Consider the following 16,491-nt stretch of genomic DNA (forward strand, 5'->3'; position numbering starts at 1 on the left):
ATATAATTTAAGTAGACGCTATAAAGTAGGTATATTTATTTTATATAAGAAAAGTACAATTGAAGTTAAAAAGGTAGAAGAGGGAAAGGTAGTAAAGGGTAGTATTTATTGAGTGTAGGGTAGGTAAGAACGACTAGGTAAGTAAAGAAGGTGTAATCGACTTTTGGAAGCCGAAGTTTTAAAAAGGAAAATTGCGAATAGGTAGTATTTATTAAGTATAGGGTAAGTAAGAACTATAGGGTAAGTACAACGGGCCTATATAAGAAAGGTAAGATTAAAGTTGAAAAGAAAAAAGTAGTAGGCGGGTAGTACCTACTAAGTGTAGGGTAGGCAGGAATAACCGGGTAGGTAAGGAAAGTACAATTAATTTAATAAGGAAGGCGTAGTCTTTATAAATTTGGAGTGAAATTCTTGAGAAGGTGCGATTTAATTGGGTAGTTGGGTGGCTATAAATTAATTTTTAAAATTTCTTATATTAAGGAATTTTATAAGAGTTAAAAAGTTATAATTTAGACCGTTAGGTTGTATTGTCCTTAAATTCGAGGTTAGAAGGTATATAAGAAGGAACGGCGGAGAGTAATAGGAAAGAGTAAGTAGTAAGATTATTCGGTCGTCCCTACTTCTAGCTCCTTTTTATAAATATAGGTAAGGATATATAGGGCTTACTCTATTTAAAAGCCTTTTATAAGAAGGTTGTTCTAGCTTGTAATTTAGGCACCTTCCTACAGTAACTTGTAAAGGAAATTAAATTCTAATTTATAGAGCGTTATTATTATATAGCTCCCTATAATTTACCGGGGAATTAATATTAATAATACGAATTACTTTAATACCGTTCTAGTAAGGGCTTTGCCTTTATTGGACGGTATTTAAGAAGATCCTATAGGCGTTAGAGAATACTTTATAAATACCGAGGGGTAGGCTTTATAGATAATTGGCCATTAACTAAATTTATTTATAAATTGCTAGGGGTACCGGCTAATTAGGGAAGCCTTCAGATAGAACCTTTTATATTAAGCCTCCTTTTAGGGCGTATAAGCGGTGTACGAAAGGTGTTTTACACTCTCCTGTCCTTTTACCGACTATGCTCTAAGGAATTTAGGAGGGGAAAGTAAATATATATTTCGAAGTAAGTTCGGCCTTACTATATAAGCTTCGGACCGCTTATTTTTATAACTTTATAAACTCTTCTATTTATTTACGAGCAATTAGCCTTTCTAAGCGTATAATAGTTACTTAATTGATTCTACTAGTAATTATATATTTGTTTTAAAAATTAAACTATATATATTTAAATTTAAGTAATTAAACTATAAAATTACAAATGGCTTATTAAATTAATTATAGTTTATTTAATAGTATTTTATTATATGGATAACTGTAGTAATTTTAGAGTTAATATATATTAAAAACCCCGATTTTGGAAGGGGTATATTTATTAAATTAAAAACCAATACCCTTCGGGGTTAATTAGTAATTTATAATAATTTTTCAAATTATATAACCTTATATTAGCGATGGTTTATTTAAATTTTTACCCTATTAACTTTCAACGGCTAGGTCTTAATTAACTATAGTAATAATAGGTAACGGAGGGTTAGGGTTCGACCCCGGAGAAGGAATTTAAGAAACGGTTACTATATTTAAGGAAGGTAGTAGGCGTATAAATTACCCAATCCCGATATAGGGAGGTAATAATAATAAATATTAATATAAGGCTCTTTTGGGTCTTGTAATTAGAATAAATATAATTTAAATCCCTTAATAAGGAATAATTGGAGGGTAAATCTAGTACTAGTAGCCGCGGTAATTCTAATTCTAATAGTATATATTAAAATTATTAAAGTTAAAAAGCTTATAGTTAAACCTTAGGCTTAGCTTATCGATCCGCCTTACTACGTATATTAACTAGGTTAGGCCTTTTTTCCTAGAGAACCGTATACCCTTTACTAAGTATATTAGGGAATTAGGACTTTTACTATAAATAAATTAAATTACTTAAAGAAAGCCTATATTCGAATATACTAATATAGAATAATAGAATAGAATATATAGTTCTATTTTATTAATTTCTAGGACCGCTATAATAATTAATAAGGATAGTCGAGGGTATTAGTATTTAATTATTAGAAGTAAAATTTTTAGATTTATTAAAGATTAATTATTACGAAAGTATTTACTAAAAATATTTTTATTAATTAAGAATAAAAGTTAGGGGATCGAAAATAATTAAATACTATTGTAGTTTTAATTATAAATTATACCAATTAGAGATTAGACGGTATTATTTTTTAACCCATTCGGCACCTTATAATAAATTAAAATATTTAGGCTCTTAAGGGAATATAATTGTAAGGCTAAAATTTAAAGAAATTAATAGAAGGGTACTACTAAGGGTAGAGCCTACAGCTTAATTTAACTCAATACAGAGAAACTTACTAAGTTTAAATATAATAAAAATTAATAAATTGAAAGCTCTTTCTTAATTTTATAGGTAGTAATACATAGCCGTTCTTAATTAGTAAAGTAATTTATCTATTTAATTATAATAACGAATAAGACTTTAACTTATTAAATAGCCTATATTACTTTAGTAGTATATTAGCTTCTTAGAAGGACTATTAATTTAAATTAATAAAAGTTTGAAGTAATAATAAGTTTGTAATACCCTTAAATATTCTAAGCTGTATATACGCTATATTAATACAATTAGCGAATATTCCCTTAGCCGGAAGGTCCGGGTAATTTTATTAAATTGTATTATACTAGGGATAGAGTATTGTAATTATTACTCTTCAACGAAGAATCCCTAATAAGTGTAAATTATTAATTTATATTAATTACGTCCCTGCCCTTTATATATATTACCCGTCGCTATTACCGATTAAATAGTTTAGTAAAGCTTCTAGATTAATTTAGGGAGGTCGGTAACAACTACTTAGGGCCGGAAAATTATTTAAATTCGGTTATTTAGAGGAAGTAAAAATTATAATAAAGTTTCTATTAGTAAATTAGCGGAGGGATTATTACAGAATTGCAAAACTCCTATAAACTATTATAAATCTTATCCATACAATTACCTCGGCGCTAGTAGTCCGGAAAGGCCTTTAAGCCCTCCTAGATCCTCGGGTCTCCCACTCACAGGAGGCTACCCGCTAGAATACTAAAATTAAATTTTTAATATTTTATATCTCTCTAAATAAATTTTTAAATAAATTAAAACTTTCAATAACGGATCTCTTAGTTCTAATATTAATAAAGAACGTAGCGAAATGTAATAAGTAATATAAATTATAGAATTTAATAAATTATCGAATCTTTAAACGTATATTATATTCGCTAATATTCTAATAAATATATTTATTCAAGTATTATTTTAATTATTAAATTTTATTTATATTAAGGATTTACGGTTATCCACAGTCCCTTAAAATTAATAGTAGGCTTATTAATTATATTAAATATAGTAATTCTATATTACTATAGTCGTACGGCAGGTTCTTACTATAAAACCCCCTATTTCTAAAATTAACCTCGGATTAAGTAGGAATACCCACTAAATTTAAATATATTAATAAGCAGAGGAAAAGAAACTAATAAGGATTGCCCTAATAATAGCGAATAAAATAATAATAATTCAAATTTAAAATCTAACTTTAATTTAAATTATAATTTATAGAGGAAGCTTTTAGTAAAGCACCTTCTAAATCCCTTAGAACGGAGCACTATAGAAGGTAAGAACCCCGTATAGTCGGATACTAATTTAATATAAAACTCCTTCGACGAATCGAATAATTTAAAAATATTATTTAAAATAGGAGGTAAATTTCTTCTAAAGTTAAATACCGGCTAGAAACTAATAATATACAAGTAGAATAATTGAAAGATAAAAAGCACTTTAAAAAGAGAGTTAAATAGTACGTAAAATTATTAAAAGGGAAGCATTTATAATTAAACTTATACTATTCCAATTATCTAATATTCTTACTAATATACTCAGGATAATTTAAACTAATATCGGTTTTAACGAGGGAATAAAAGTCTAAGGAACGTAACTCCTCCAGGAATATTATAGCCCCGGGTATAATACCCTCGCCGGGACCGAGGTTCGCGTATCTGTAAGGATGCTAGCGTAATAGTTATTAACAACCCATTTTAAAATACGGATTAAAGAATTAAGGTTTTACGCAAGTATTTGGGTATAAAACCCGTACGCATAATAAAAGTAAATATAAGTAAGAGCTTCGGCGTATTATTAACCGATCTTAATATATTCGGATAGATTTGAGTAAAAGCGTTAAACTTTGGACCTAAAAGATAGTAAACTATACTTAAATAGAGTAAAATTAGAAGAAACTCTAGTAGAGGCTCATAGCAGTTCTAACGTATAAATTAATTATTAAATTTAAATATAGGGGCGAAAGATTAATCGAACTATCTAATAGCTAGTTACCGCCGAAGTTTCCCTTAGGATAGTAGTATTATTCTTTAATTTTATAAAGTAAAGCGAATAATTAGGGACTCGGGGGCGCTTTTTAGCCTTTATCTATTCTCAAACTTTAAATATATAAGAAGCCCTTATTATTTAATTGAATATAGGTATTCGAATATACTAATACTAGTAGGCTATTTTTAGTAAATAGAATTAGTAATACGGAATAAACCGAACGCAGGGTTAAAATACTAGAGTAGACACTTATTAAATATTATAAAAGGCGTTAATATATTTTAATAGTAGGATAGTGGCTATAGAAGTCGGAATTCGCTAAAAACTATATAACAACTTACCTACCGAATATACTAGCCTTAAAAATAAATAGCGCTCAAACGTCCTACTTATACCCCGCCTTTAGGGTAGAAATAATACCCTAAAGAATAAGCGGCCGTAAAGGTTAATAACGAAGCTTAGGGCGTAAACCCGGGTCGAACGGCCTCTAGTACAAATCTTAATAGTAATAATAAATACTTTAATAAGAATTTGAAGGACTAAAGTAGGGAAAGGTTCTATATAAATAGCAGTTGGATATAAATTAGTTAATCCTAAACTATAGGGAAGTTCCGTTTTAAAGGGGCACTTGTACCCCGTATAGTAAAAGGGAAGTCGGTTAATATTTTAGTACTTAAATATAGGTTTTATATAGTAACGCAATTGAACGCGGAGACAACAGCGGAGGCCCCGGGCAGAATTCTCTTTTCTTCTTAATAGTTTATTACCCTAAAAATAGTTTATTTAAAGATAGGGTTTAATAGCCGGAAGAGCCCGACACTTCTATTAGGTCCGGTACACTCTCAATATCCCTTAAAAATCCGCAGAAGGGAATAATTTTTATATTAGGTCGTACTTATAACTATAGTAAGTCTTTAAAGTAAATAGCTTCTAATTAATAGAATAATATAAATAAAGGAAGTCGGTAAAATAAATCTATAATTTCGGGAAAAGGATTAACTCTAAAGGTTAAGTATATTAGGCTTTAAATAGACGCCTTAGGAGTAGATTACTATTAACTAGGCAATTAGCCGGCGGTTTTTAATATCCGGGTATAAAAGCCTTTAATAGACTTCGGTTGTCCGGTATACGTTTAATAATTAATTTAGAACTAATATAGATAGGGGGAATTTAATTATCTAATTAAAATATAGTATTATAATAATTAGAAAGTAGTATTAATACAATATAATTTTTATTTAATATTTTAAATATTAAAGTAAAGAAATTCAATTAAGCGTAGGTAAATGGTAAGAGTAACTATAATTCTTTTAAAGTAGTTAAATACTTTATTATTTAATTAATAATACATATAAATAGATTAACGAGATTCCTATTATCCCTATCTACTATCTAGCGAAACTATAGTTAAGGGAATAGGTTTAGTAGAATTAATAGGGAAAGAAGACCCTATTAAATTTAATTTTAATTTAATATTATAAAAAGATATAGGAGGTATAGAATAAGTAAGAGCTTCGGCGCTAGTAAAATACTACTACTCCTATTGTTTTTTTACTTATTTAATTAAGTAGGGTTAGATTTTTGTCTAACTTCTAGTTTTAAAGTCCTTTATAAACTAACCCAGATTAAAGATATTATTAGGTAGGGAGTTTAACTAGGGCGGTACATCTATTAAACTATAATGTAAATATCCTAAGGGGGGCTTATAGAGAATAGAAATCTCTAGTAGAATAAAAGGGTAAAAGTCCCTTTAATTTTAATTTTTAATGTGAATATAAATTATAAAAGTATAGCTTATTAATCCTTTAATCCCTCGAAATTTAAAATTAGAAGTACTAGAAAAGTTACTATAGGGATAATTAGTTTATAGCGGCTAAGTGTTTATAGCGACGTTGCTTTTTAATTTTTTAATATTGGTTCTTCCTATTATATTGAAGTAGAATTTAATAAACGTTAAATTATTTACCTACTAATAAGGAACGTAAATTAGGTTTAGACTATTGTAAAATAGGTTAATTTTACCCTATTAATAATTTTATTATAATAGTAATTGAATTTAGTACGAGAGGAACTACTTATTTAGATAATTGGTTTTTATAGTTATTTGACCGGGTAGTACTACGATATTACTATTTATTAGATAATAGTTGAACGCTTTTAAATTAGAATTTATATTAGAATGCGATAATACTTCTAGTATATTATAAATATATAAGAATAGGCTCCGGCCTTGTATTTTAGCAAGCGATTCTTCTATTAGCTTTAAAGTAGCTAGCGGTAATTTGCGTATTATAATTTTAATATACGTTGGATTAAATCCTTTATAAATAATTTAAATATACGAAAGGGTCCTATAAATAGTAGAATAGTTTTATTATTATAATCTACTAAGGGTAAGCCCTCCTTCGCTTAGATTTCCTAATAGAAGGGTCCGTTTAATAAGCGGGTATTTATTGGGGGGTCCTTCCGAAATTTAATTACTAAAGCCTAAGAGGGTAAAAGTACCTTGCCGGAAGGAAAGTATAGGGTAAGTAAGGATAGGAAGGGAATTTGGTTAAATTTAATATTTCCCGAATTTAAATAATATTACTTTAGGGGCGCGGGCAGGCTGGATATAAGGGGTTTACTATATTAATAGCCAGCCTATAGAAAGTTCGGTAGCTATATATAGTATATATTTAGGGAAGTGTCGACTGGTATAGTATATATAGATACAGCCGGGCCGGGCCTTTATAAGTTTTAGTAGTTGCGGTAGGTAGGGTAGGTAAAAGCGACCGACCGAACGGCGGCGGGGTAAAAGCGACCGGGTAAGCGAGTAATTTTTAAGTAAGTTTACAATTTTAAATAAGTGAATATATTTACAACCGGGTTAGGTGCGGCGCCGGGTAAGTAAGTACATTTAAATTATATAAAATAGCGTAGAGAAGAGAGGGTAAGTAAGTACGTCCGGGCGGATTAAGTATATAGGGTAGGTAGGCGCGTTTAGGTATAGAATTTTTATATAGATAGTAACTATATTAGGAAGGTAAGGGCGAAGGCCTATATAGGGTAGGCAAGAAGGATCGAAAGGCTTAAGGGGGCTAAAGGGTTGCTTTCTAACTCCTATTAAGAGGGGCTTATTAAAGGAAAGGGTAGAGTAGTAGTAGGAAAGGGTAGGTAAATAAAGAAGTTACGTAATTAAATAAAGGTATTTATAGTTTTTTTATTAAAAAATATAGTAGGGTAAGTAGGAAAAAGTTATATAGGATTATATTTTTATATAAAATAAAGGTATAAAGGGGGAGGCTATTTTTTTAATTTCTAGGTAGGCGAGGCGGTAGGTAGGCTATTTAGGTTAGGAATAGTTTAATTTTTAGGGGGGGAGCGAAAATTTCTTTCTTCTTTTTCTTTTCCTTTTTTATTTATTTATTTTTTTTCTTTCTTCTTTTTCTCCTCCCTCTTTCTTCTTCCTACTTTTATCCTCTTTATTATTCTTCCTCCTCCCTTTCCTTTCCTCTCCGTTTTCCTTCGTTTTGGTCCTTTTTTTCTTTTTTCTTCCTTTTTCTTTTTTCTTTTTAATTTTTAACCTCTTTTTAAAGCTTTCCTCTCTTAATATTTCTTTCCTTATACTTCTAAACCCCCCTCCGTTCCTTTCTTTTATATTATATCTATATAAGGATAAAAAAGTAATATGATTAATATATAAATAAAATAAAGAAGGTTCTTATTCTTCTTTTCTTTGTTTTTTTTTTTTTTTTTTTTTTTTTTTTTTTTTTTTTTTTTTTTATATATATTTTTCTTACTTTCCTTCTACCTTTTTACTTTTATAATATCTTACCCCCTTAATAAGCTTCTTCCTTTCTTTTTCTTTTTATTCTTCTTTTCGTCTTCTTATTCTACTTCTAAATTTTTATTAAGTAAGGGCGTTTATAAAGTAAATAAATACTTTTAGAGTAGTAGGAGCCGAATTATAATAAAGGTAGAGGTTTTTTTTATAAATATAGGAAGAAGAAGGTATTTGGAGGCGATTAAATCGATCAACTAGAACCTATACGGTTTTAAATAAATTATTAGGGAAGGGCAAGTAAATAATTGATAGTAGGAAAGAAGAAAAAGAAGAAAAAAAGAAAAAAAAAAAAGAAATTTTAAAAGTAGTAGAAGAAGAAGGGTAATAGAATTTAGAGGGTATAAATAGTTAGTAGAATAGGTAGGGTATTAGGTAGCTTTAGTTGTATAGGTAGGGAGGATATATTAAAGTTAGTATATTAATAAAGAAGGTTAAATTAATAAATATAAAAAGAAAAAGATAAGAGTAATATAAATATTTTTAATATAGTTATAAAATATTATAAATTATATTAGGGAAGATAAAAAGTAATTAGCTTTTTACTTAGTAGAAACGTAATTTAAGTGGACGCTATAGGGTAAGTATATTTATTTTATATAAGAAAGGCGCGGTTGAGGTTAAAAAGGTAGAAGAGGGAAAAGTAGTAAAGGGTAGTACTTACTGAGTGTAGGGTAGGTAAGAACAACCGGGTAGGTAAGGAAGGCGCAATCGACCTTTGGAAGCCGAAGTTTTAAAAAGGAAAATTGCAAATAGGTAGTATTTATTAAGTATAGGGTAGGTAAGAATTATAAAATAAATACAACGGGTTTATATAAGAAAAGTAAGATTAAAGTTAAAAAGAAAAAAGTAGTAGGCGGGTAGTACCTATTAAGTGTAGGGTAGGTAGGAATAACTAGGTAAGTAAAGAAGGTATAATTAATTTAATAAGGAAGGTATAGTTTTTATAAATTTGGAGCAAGATTTTTAAGAAGGTGCGACCTAATTAGGTAGTTAGGTAATTGTAAATTGATTTTTAAAATTTCTTATATTAAAGAATTTCGTAGGAGTTGAAAAGTTGTAGCTTAAACTATCGGGCTATACTATCCTTAAATTCGAAGTTAAAGGGTATATAAGAAGGAGCGGCGGAAAGTAATAGGAAAGAGCGAATAATAAAATTATTTAGTCGTTCCTACCTCTAGTTCCTTCTTATAGGTATAAATAAGGATGTATAGGGTTTACTCTATTTAAAAGCCTTCTATAGGAGGGCTATTTTAGCCTATAATTTAAGTACCTTCCTATAATAATTTATAAAAGAAATTAAATTCTAATTTATAAAGCGTTATTATTATATAACTCCTTATAATTTATTAGGGAATTAATATTAATAGTACGAACTACTTTAGTACTATTTTAGTAAGGGTTCTACCTTTATTAGGCGGTATTTAAAAAGATCCTATAGGTGCTAGGGAGTACCCTATAAGTACTAAAGGGTAGGTTCTATAGATAATTAGCTGTTAATTAAATTTATTTATAAGTTGCTAAGGGTATTAGTTAATTGGGGAAGCTTTTAGGTAGAACCTTCTATATTAGGCCTCTTTTTGGGGCGTATAAGCGGTATATAAGAGGCGTTCTACGCTCTCTTATCCTCTTACTAATTATATTCTAGGGAATTTAGAAGGGGAAAGTAAATATATATTTTGAAGTAAGTTTGGCCTTACTATACGAATTTCAGACCGCCTACTTTCGTAACTTTATAAACTCTTCTATTCGTTTATAAATAATTAGCCTTTTTAAGCGTACGATAGTTATTTAATTGATTTTGTTAGTAATTATATATTTATTTTAAAGATTAAACTATGTATGTTTAAATTTAAGTAATTAAATTACAAAATTGCGAATAACTTATTAAATTAATTATAATTTATTTAATAGTACCTTATTATATAAATAACTATAGTAATTCTAGAGCTAATATATGCTAAAAACCCCGACTTCGGAAGGGGTGTATTTATTAAATTAAAAACCAATGCCCTTCGGGGCTAATTAGTAATTTATAATAACTTTTCGAATTGTATAACTTTGCGCTGGCGATAGTTTATTCAAATTTCTACCCTATTAATTTTTAATAGTTAGATTTTAATTAATTATAGTAACAATGGGTAACGGAGGGTTAGGGCTCGACCCCGGAGAAGGAGTTTGAGAAACGGCTATTATATTTAAGGAAAGTAGTAGGCGCGTAAATTACCTAATCCTAATATAGAGAGGTAGTAATAATAAATATTAATATAAGGCTCTTTTAGGTTTTATAATTAGAATAAATATAATTTAAATCCTTTAATAAGGAATAATTGGAGGGTAAGTTTAGTGCTAGTAACTACAGTAATTCTAATTCCAATAGTATATATTAAAGTTATTAAAGTTAAAAAATTTGTAATTAAACCTTAGGTTCGGCCTATTAGTCTGCTTTACCGCGTATATTAACTAGGTTGGGCCTTTTTTCCTAGAGAACTATATGCCCTTTATTAGGTATATTGGGGAATTAGGATTTTTATTATAAATAAATTAAATCGTTTAAAGAAGGTTTATATTCGAATATATTAGTATAGAATAATAGAATAGGATATATAGTTTTATTTTATTAATTTCTAGGACCGCTATAATAATTAATAGGGATAGTCGGGGGTATTAGTATTTAATTATTAGAAGTGAAATTCTTAGATTTATTAAAGATTAATTATTACGAAAGTATTTACTAAGGATGTTTTTATTAATTAGGAATGAAAGTTAGGGGATTAAAAATAATTAGATACTATTATAATTTTAATTATAAATTATACTAATTAAAGATCGGACGGTATTATTTTTTAACCCGTTTAGCACCTTATAATAAATTAAAATATTTAGGCTCTTAGAGGAGTATAGTCGTAAGGTTAAAATTTAAAGAAATTAACGGAAGGGTACTACTAGGGGTAGAGTTTGTAGTTTAATTTAATTTAATATAGGGAAATTTATTAGGTTTAAATATAATGAGGATTAATAGATTGAGAGCTCTTTCTTAATTTTGTAGGTAGTAGTATATAGTTATTCTTAATTAGTAGAGTAATTTATTTATTTAATTATAATAATAAACGAGACTTTAATTTACTAAATAGCTTATATTACTTTAGTAGTATATTAGTTTTTTAGAGGGACTATTGGTTTAAGCTAATAGAAGTTTAAAGTAATAATAGGTCTATAATGCCTTTAGATATTCTAAGCCGTATGCGCGTTATATTAATATAATTAGTGAGTACTCCCTTAGCCGGAAGGTCCGGGTAATTTTATTAAATTATATTATATTAGGGATAGAGTATTATAATTATTATTCTTTAATAAGGAATCTTTAATAAATATAAATTATTAGTTTACGTTAATTATATTCTTACCCTTTATATATACCGCCCGTCGCTACTACCGATTGAATAGTTTAGTGAGGCTTCCGGATTGGCTTAGGGAGGTCGGTAACGATTATTTAGGGCCGGAAAGCTATTTAAACTCAGTTATTTAAAGGAAGTAAAAGTTATAATAAAATCTCCGTTAGTAAATTAGCGGAGGGATTATTATAGAGTTGTAAAATTCCTATAAATTATTACGAATTTTACTTATATAGTTACTTCGGTGCTAGCGGTCCGGAAAGGCCTTCGGGCCCTCCCGGATCTTTAGGTTTCCTACTTACGGGAGGCTGCCTATTGGAATACCGAAACTAAACTTTTAATATTTTATATCTCTCTAAGTAAATTTTTAAATAAATTAAAACTTTTAATAATAGATTTCTTAGTTCTAGTATTAATAAAGAACGTAGTAAAATATAATAAGTAATATAAATTATAGAATTTAGTAAATTATTGAATCTTTAAACGTATATTATGTTCGTTAATATTCTGGCGAATATATTTATTTGAGCGTTATTTTAATTATTAAGCTTTGTTTGCATTGGAGATCCGCGGCTGTCCGTAGTCCTTTAAAATTAATAGCGGGCTCGCTAGTTATACCGAATATAGTAATTTTATATTACTATAGTTGTATAGCGGGTTTTTACTATAAAACCCCCTATTTCTAAAATTAACCTCGGATTAGGTAGGAATACCTGCTAAATTTAAATATATTAATAAGTAGAGGAAAAGAAATTAATAGGGATTGCCCTAATAATGGCGAGTAAAGTGGTAATAATTTAAATTTAAAATTTAGCTTCGGTCCGAATTGTAATTTATAGAGGAAACTTTTAGTGAGGCACCTTCTAAATCCCTTAGAATAGAGCGCTATAGAAGGTAAGAACCTTGTATAGTCGGATGCTAATTTAATATAAAGTTCCTTTAACGAATTGAATAATTTAGGAATATTATTTAAAATAGGAGGTAAATTTCTTTTAAAGTTAAATACCGGTTAGAGACTAATAGTATATAAATAGAGTAATTAAAAAATAAAAAGTATTTTGAAAAGAGGGTTAAATAGTATATAAAATTATTAAAAGGGAAGTGTTTGTAATTAGACTTATATTATTCCAATTATCCGGTATTTTTACCGGTATATTTGGGACGGTTTAGGCTAATATTAATTTTAGTAGGGGGATAAAGGTCCGGAGAATATAGCTCCTCCGGGAGTATTATAGCCCTAGGCGTAATGCCTTTGTTGGGACCGAGGTTCGTGTATTTGTAAGGATGCTAGTATAATAGTTATTAATAACCTATTTTAAAATACGGATTAAGGAGTTAAGGTTTTACGCGAGTATTTAAGTATAAAACTTATATATATAATAAAAATAAATATAGGTAAAAGTTTCAATATATTATTAACCAATTTTAATATATTCGGATAGATTTAAGTAAGAGCGTTAAACTTTGGACTTAAAAGATAGTAAATTATACTTAAATAGGGTGAAGCTAGAGGAAATTCTAATAGAAGCTTGTAGCGGTTTTAATGTATAAATCGATTGTTAAATTTAAATATAGGAGCGAAAGATTAATCGAACTATTTAATAGTTAATTACCGCCGAAATTTCCCTTAAAATAGTAGTATTATTCTTTAGTTTTATAAGGTAAAGCGAATAATTAGGGATTTGGGGGCGCTTTTTAACTTTTATTTATTTTTAAATTTTAAATATATAAGAAGCCCTTATTATTTAATTAAATATGGGTATTCGAATGTATTAATATTAGTAGGCTATTTTTGGTAAATAGAATTAATAATATAAAATAAACCGAACGTAGGGTTAAGGTACTAGAGTAGACGTTTATTAAATACTATAAAAGGCGTTAATATATTTTAATAGTAGGATGGTAACTATAGAAGTTGGAATTTACTAAGGATTGTATAATAATTTACTTATTAAATATACTAGCTTTAAAAATAGATAGCGCTTAAGCGTTCTACCTATACTCTATTTTTAGGGTAGAAATAATACTTTAAGAAGTAGGCGGCCGTAGAGGTTAGTAATAAAGCCTAGGGCGTAAATTCGGATTAAACGGCCTTTAATATAGATTTTAATAATAATAATAAATATTTTAATAAGAATTTAAAGGACCGAAGTAGGGAAAAGTTCTATATAAATAGCAGTTGGATATAGGTTAATCGATTTTAAACTATAGGGAAGTTCCGTTTTAAAGGGGTATTTGTACCTTATATAGCGAAAGGGAAGTTGGTTAATATTCTAGTACCTAAATGTAGGTTTTGCACAGTAATGTAATTGAATACGGAGATAACGGCGGGGGCCCTAAGTAAAATTCTCTTTTTTTTTTAATAGTCTATTATTTTAAAAATAATTTATTTGGAAATAGGGTTTAATAGCCGGAAGAGCCCGATATTTCTATCGGGTCCGGTACGCTTTCGATATCCCTTAAAAATCTATAGGAGGGAATAATTCTTACGCTAAGTCGTATTTATAACTATAGTAGGTCTCTAAGGTAAATAGCCTCTAATTGATAGAATAATATAGATAAGGGAAGTCGGTAAAATAGATCTATAATTTTAAGAAAAGGATTAGTTCTAAGGGTTAGGTATATCGGGCTTTAGGTAAATGCCCTAGGAGTAGATCGCTACTAATTGGGCAACTAGCCGGTAGCTTTTAGCATCCGGGTATAGAAGCCTTTAATAAACTTCGGTTGTCCGGCGTACGTTTAATAACTAATTTAGAATTGGTACGGATAAGGGGAATTTAATTATTTAATTAAAATATAGTATTATAATAGCTAAAAAGTAGTATTAATATAATGTAATTTTTACTTAGTATTCTAAATATTAAAGTGAAGAAATTCAATTAAGTGTAGGTAAACGGCGGGAGTAATTATAATTCTCTTAAAGTAGTTAAATACTTTATTATTTAATTAGTAATATATATAAATAGATTAATAAAATTCCTACTATCCCTATTTATTATTTAATAAAACTATAGTTAAGGGAATAGGTTTAATAGAATTAGTAGAGAAAGAAGACCCTATTAAATTTAATTTTAATTTAATATTATAAAAAGATATAGGAGGTATAGAATAGGTAAAAACTTTAGTGCTAGTAAAATACTACTACTCCTATTATTTTTTTACTTATTTAATTAAGCGGGGCTAAATTTTCATCCAACTTCTAATTTTAAGGTCCTTCGCAGGCCGACCCGGATTAAAGATATTATTAGGTAGGGAGTTTAGTTGGGGCGGTATATTTATTAAACTATAACGCAAGTATCCTAAGGAGGGCTTATAGAAAATAGAAATCTCTAATAGAATAAAAGGGTAAAAGTCCCCTTAATTTTAATTTTTAATATAAATATAAATTATAAAAGTATAGCCTATTAATCCTTTAATCCCTCGAAATTTAAAGCTAGAAGTACTAAAAAAGTTACTACAAGGATAATTAGCTTATAGCGGCTAAATATTTATAGCAATATTGCTTTTTAATTTTTTAATATCAGCTCTTCCTATTATACTAAAATAGAATTCAGTAAGCGTTAGATTATTTACCTACTAATAGGGAATATAAATTAGGTTTAGACTATTATAAGATAGGTTAGTTTTACCCTACTAATAACCTTATTACAATAGTAATTAAATTTAGTACGAAAGGAACCGCTTATTTAGATAATTAGTTTTTATAATTGTTCGACCGGGTAGTATTACAATATTACTATTTATTAGATAATAACTAAACGCTTTTAAATTAGAATTTATATTAGAATACAATAATACTTCTAATATATTATAAATATATAAAAATAGGCTCCGGCCTCGTATTTTAGTAAGCGATTCCTCTATTGGCCTTAAAGTAGCTAGTGGTAATTTGCGTATTATAATTTTAATATATATTAAATTAAATCCTTTATAGATAATTTAAATATACGAAAGGGTCCTATAAATAGTAGAATAGCTTTATTATTACAATCTGCTAAGAATAAACCCTCCTTCGCTTAAATTTCCTAGTAGAAGGGTCCGCCTAATAAATAGGTATTTACTAGGGGGTCCCCTCGAAATTTAGTTACTAGAATTTAAGAGGGCGAAAGCGCCTTACCGGAGGGAAAATATAGAATAAATAGGGATAGGAAAGGGATTTAATTAAATTTAGTATTTCTTAAGTTTAAATAATATTACTTTAAGGGTATGGGCGGGCTAAGTATAAAGGGTCTACTATATTAGCAACTAATTTATAAAAGGTTTAGTAACTATATATAATATATATTTAGGGAAGTGTTGACCGGCGTAATATACGCGGGTACGGCCGGGCCGGGCCTTTACAAATCTTAGTAACTATAATAAGTAAAATAAATAAGAGTAACCAATTAAATAGCGGCGGGGTAGGAATAATTAGGTAGGCGAATAATTTTTAAACAAGTTTATAGTTTTAGATAAATAAATATATTCGCAACCGGGTTAGATATAGCGCCGGGTAGACAAGCGCATTCGAATTATATAAAGTAGTATAAAAAAGAGAAGGTAAATAAGTACGTCCGGGCGGGTTAGGTATATAAGGTAGGTAGGCGCGTTTAGGTATAGAATTTTTATATAAATAGTAGCTATATTAGGAAGGTAAGGGCGAGGGCCTATATAGGGTAAGTAAGAAGGACCGAGAGGTTTAAGGGGGCTAAGGGGTTATTTTCTAACTCCTATTAGGAGGGGCTTATTAAAAGAAAGGGTAGAGTAGTAGTAGGAGGGGGTAAGTAAGTAAAGAAGCTACGTAGTTGAATAAAAATATTTATAGCCTTTTTATTAGAAAATATAGT

General features: G+C 28.7%; 6 non-coding genes across 6 annotated transcripts; all 6 read left to right on the forward strand.

The window, feature by feature from the left end:
• Positions 1–1,234: 1,234 nt before the first annotated feature.
• Positions 1,235–3,029, forward strand: NCU15704. The gene has a single exon (XR_898018.1). It is a non-coding gene; the product is annotated as an 18S ribosomal RNA (ribosomal RNA).
• Positions 3,030–3,220: 191 nt separating this feature from the next.
• Positions 3,221–3,374, forward strand: NCU17303. Its single transcript, XR_898019.1, has one exon. It is a non-coding gene; the product is annotated as a 5.8S ribosomal RNA (ribosomal RNA).
• Positions 3,375–3,421: 47 nt separating this feature from the next.
• NCU15706 lies at positions 3,422–6,687 on the forward strand. The gene has a single exon (XR_898020.1). It is a non-coding gene; the product is annotated as a 28S ribosomal RNA (ribosomal RNA).
• Positions 6,688–10,074: 3,387 nt separating this feature from the next.
• Positions 10,075–11,854, forward strand: NCU15707. The gene has a single exon (XR_898021.1). It is a non-coding gene; the product is annotated as an 18S ribosomal RNA (ribosomal RNA).
• Positions 11,855–12,045: 191 nt separating this feature from the next.
• On the forward strand, positions 12,046–12,199 carry NCU17306. The gene has a single exon (XR_898022.1). It is a non-coding gene; the product is annotated as a 5.8S ribosomal RNA (ribosomal RNA).
• Positions 12,200–12,229: 30 nt separating this feature from the next.
• NCU15709 lies at positions 12,230–15,526 on the forward strand. Its single transcript, XR_898023.1, has one exon. It is a non-coding gene; the product is annotated as a 28S ribosomal RNA (ribosomal RNA).
• The last annotated feature ends 965 nt before the right edge of the window (positions 15,527–16,491 follow it).

This window comes from Neurospora crassa, assembly GCF_000182925.2.
Source record: "Neurospora crassa OR74A unplaced genomic scaffold supercont12.8, whole genome shotgun sequence".
Lineage (NCBI taxonomy): Eukaryota > Fungi > Ascomycota > Sordariomycetes > Sordariales > Sordariaceae > Neurospora > Neurospora crassa.